Consider the following 4,278-nt stretch of genomic DNA (forward strand, 5'->3'; position numbering starts at 1 on the left):
CTGTCCATATTTTGATGTCATGATATGTAAATTAAAAATTGTAATTTTACGGCGATACCTCTTGTTTTCTTGTGCCCAATAATGCATAATTTCATTTGATAAACACGTTTAGATTGAATGGTAATTTATAATCAGTCACAAGAACGTCGAATCTGAATCACTTGAAAAAAACACGGGGGTGCTTAACTTTTTTCCAGGTGTATATATATGGTTTGAATGTGAATTTTTACAAATACGGGAACGCTTATAATATAATTTCGTATACTGATAGCTTTATGGATCTAAATAACTAACAACAGCAAATTTACTAACAATTTTTCTGATAGTTTGATCCTGATAATTTGATTGTGATCCTCATTAATATTACACTAAGTAATCAATGTAAATCCAGGGCGGATTAACGGACTTGATTTCTCTCTTCTACCGCGAAAACTGAATTAAGACAATTTTCTTTATCCATTCGAACTGTTATACATAAATCTGAAAGACCTTCTCATGTACGATAAAGGCAATCTTAATCAATCCCATGATTTTTTTTATTACTTTTTTGTTTGGATTTAGACTAACCTAAGTTTCTTGAATGAATCTCATGAGATATTACACGGATGACGGCCGAAAATGTCGTTAACAGCTATTGAGAGGTACCCAAGTGGTGATTCAATATAATCTAGTCATTACAGGTTTTAAGTTTTCTGGTATATTGGCTTATAACATTAAGCATTTTTGTCAGTTTTTTATATAAGGTCGCCTTCATTAATGAATATATTTACTTTTCTTTTATATTAGTTAAGAAATTAAAATTGCAATATGTATTATATAAAATTAGAAAGAATCGGGTGCACATGGTCTGTTATATTTTATCGTTTCTTCAGTACATAATGATATTTGTTGTTAAGCACAAAGCTGCGCTAGAGAATGTCTATGATTTGCCCACTGCAGAGATCGAATCCCGAATGTTTGCGTTATTAAACCCTCAAGATTACCACCGATACATCGGAGCTTTAAATATAAAAACACGTACTTTTCCTGTTTGTTTCTGAATCCGGTTAGAAAACATAAAATTGGCTGATTTCTCAGAACGTTACAATGTTGCACTTTCCTTTACTGTACAGCAACCTTTTTTCTCCATAAAGATTTAACTAACTGTGTCAACGTATGTTAAAAATAACATTACTGTATACGTTTATTTTATGTATCAACAACTTAACGACAAAACCAACAAGATAATTTGTTATTCCGAGCTTAACATAAAGAAAATAAACACTGACATATGAACAGATCTGGAAAATCGGAGCATAGAATCACTGGTTGAGAATTAAAAAAAGGTTAGCTCAGAAATAAAACGGAAAACTGTGACACATCTTACCTTTTTATTTTGACTAAAAAAAGTGCCGTGTTTGCAAAAAAAAAATGGCTAATTTTTTTTAAAACAAACTATCGCAAAGTGCATAAAATCGCCATATGAAATTATCATCTTTCATTACAAACTAAAATTAAATGCAAAACGACAATCCAAAAATTCGTGCAATTAGTAGGCTTAGTAGGCTACAGAAAAAAACTGCATTATAAACAGGCAGTCTTTCTTAATGTCAAAATTATAGTTCAAGTACTTACAGTGCTCAATACTCTAATGATTCCAAATACATTTATGTCAGAAGCACCTCCCAAAGTTTTTCATGATGGTTCAGCGCTCCACTTTTTTACATTGATAATCTGTACAACTGCATATTTTTCTTCCCTCTGAGAGCTAATTTAAAGTGCATTAGCTATTTTTAAATAACTTTTTTCTACATAATTAATTATAGATTAAATGACCTAATAATCAACATCTGGAAACTCGTGTCTGGTTAACTTTTTTCCTGTAGAGACGGTTCGTTCCGTTGCTCTATTAATGATTTCTCTTACAAAGTAAAACTGTTTCGTCGGCAAATAAATGTAGACACCTTATATATATATACACACATCTTTGAACTGAAATCAAATACAGAGGAAGGTGGCCGAGTCAGAGGCTGTTTGTGATTTCTCCAGAATCGATCATGTGACTTCCGTCTTAGTATTTTTTTTTCTTTAATTTTAAAAATAATATTTTTTCTAATACAAGTATAGACATGTTTAACAAAGATCACTGAAGACAAACAAGTACCTATACCTATGAACGTCAGAACGATTAGTGAAATACTGGGCAAAAAACAAATGATCGGAAGCACTTATAAAGCACATGTTGCTTCGTGCACACAAATATACATGTACATACTGTTTATTTTTAACGGAGAATATTTCCAGCAATGCTACTGCTACACCAATTTATAAATTATCTTAAAAGCAGGTATAAGAATTATATAACATTTCATTTACATCTTCCACACACAGAGAGAATAAACTATAAATATATGGAAATCAAAGAATTGTGTGAAAGCTGTACTATACATGTGACTTTAAACACTTAGAACACACCATACCTACTGCTGTAAAATATAATAATCTCAAGATATTTTGACGTATATTGTCATAAATATTTCAATCATCATAGTCAGTAGATTAACAGATGTTCTAAGAACTGTATGAAAATATACACGCGGCATTTTCAACGGGGGGGGGGTTAAATTTCCGTAACAGGATCGGTTTCTCCGAAATGATAAAGTAAATATTCATGCGCGTAATTCATAAAAGATGCTCAGTCATTTGTTATTCTATGAGTTTGGGTAATCCTTTCCAGTGATTCTGCTAGCTCATGTATACGATACGATATTTACTATCACGACAGCTATTGGCAACACGGTCTAACATTCAAAATTGCTTTACAAGCCGACAGTAAAAGTGACCTGTGCCTATTGGAAACTATCGCCATTAGAGTTAGAAAACCAGCGCTCAACTGAGAACAGTCTCAACTTCTGAAACAGAAACTTCAATTCACATTTAAAGGGCGGGTTCTCTTGTTAGCGGAAGCTACAACACAATTACTTCACGTTTAAATCCGTTTAAATTCTACATACAGTAGCCAGAAACAGTAATATTCCACACAAATCTGGATATAATTACTTCTGAAAGTTGTAACGCTGCCATAACCTGCGAAGCTATTTCTTGTAATCTGTTTACGATGTGACAGCAATCGTGTAAAAACTATCCACCCAAAAATTAACATCACCGTCAAAATCTAAAATGCCTGAAGTTACTGTAAATTGTTGATTATGTTGAGACAATCTATGAACAACACTTCCTTTCTGATATAGCGGTGATGACATGATTACAACAAATTTATTTATTCGTTTAGTATATCGTTAAGGACCAGGAAGGAACGCCTGTATATAGGTATAGAAAAAACACTGTAGAGGCGAGAAAATGAGCAAACAAAACTTCAACAACTGATATAAAAAACAAGTTAACTGCAGATGTTTCCACCACTCCTCCCTTACATTTCTCTTAATTTGTCCATTGCAACTTGAAATCAGAGGTGTGCATAAATAGCATTTCACACCCATCTTCTGTGGGAGATAAAAGATACATCTGAAATGCTATGATTTTTTGATACACTTCTGATATCCAGCTGCAATGGACAAATTAATAGAAATGTGGGGATATGGTGGTGGAAACATCTGTGGTTAACTTGTTTTTATAACTATTAGTTTTCCAATATTTCTCCGGCTTTGGGCGTTTAAACCGTAACTTTCTTTAAACTTCAAAATGTTCCAATAAACGAACAAATCTGATACGAATGACACAAAAGAAGTTTAAAAGCATTTTGGATATTTTATAACTAATTGTGAATTACGTCGTCATAACTTTATTTAAAAGGGAACACCTATTAACATGCAGTGAAGAAGGCCACTATAACTTTCAAAGGTACATTAACTTCTTTAAATGTTCTTATACGACAACGTTAGGTAACTTTTATTAATTCGTAATATTCCATACATTATCGTCAATTACATGCAACATCATGTTAGTATCATTCCATATAAAACTGAAAAATTAAGTGCCTGTTATCTAATTAAAATTTAAAATTACGTTAAATCTTACTTTGTGTGACGTTTCTGACTTTTTTGGTGGAATTACATGCTACACGTAATATACAATACGAACAAAGTACTCCGTTTCAAATTCGGTGACGAGGAACCCACTTTGAGACTAATAATGGCTGGAGACGGCTTAAATGGGTAATGAAGAAAAACTTTAATATAAGTTTAACATGACAGCAAATGTACAACGTTTCGACAAGGTTTTGTCATCATCAGGTACAAGTAATTTGTGTAAATCCGTGTCTGTGTAAATTACTTGTAC

The 4,278-nt window shown here is 32.4% G+C and overlaps 1 protein-coding gene across 3 annotated transcripts in view; it reads right to left on the minus strand.

Annotated features, from left to right (window-relative positions):
* LOC106459288 (cytokine receptor-like) overlaps positions 1 to 4,278 on the minus strand; it is a 108,990-nt gene that overhangs the window by 80,431 nt on the left and 24,281 nt on the right. The window contains exon 1 of one of the 3 annotated variants that reach the window (XM_022385741.1): positions 1,615 to 1,928. The exons of the other annotated variants lie outside the window; for them this stretch is intronic. The gene's annotated coding sequence lies outside the window, so the exon portion shown is untranslated. Of the gene's footprint in view, positions 1 to 1,614; positions 1,929 to 4,278 lie in introns of those variants that run through there. 3 annotated transcript variants of the gene reach the window in all.

Source organism: Limulus polyphemus, unplaced genomic scaffold, assembly GCF_000517525.1.
Source record: "Limulus polyphemus unplaced genomic scaffold, Limulus_polyphemus-2.1.2 Scaffold587, whole genome shotgun sequence".
Taxonomy (NCBI): Eukaryota; Metazoa; Arthropoda; class Merostomata; order Xiphosura; family Limulidae; genus Limulus; species Limulus polyphemus.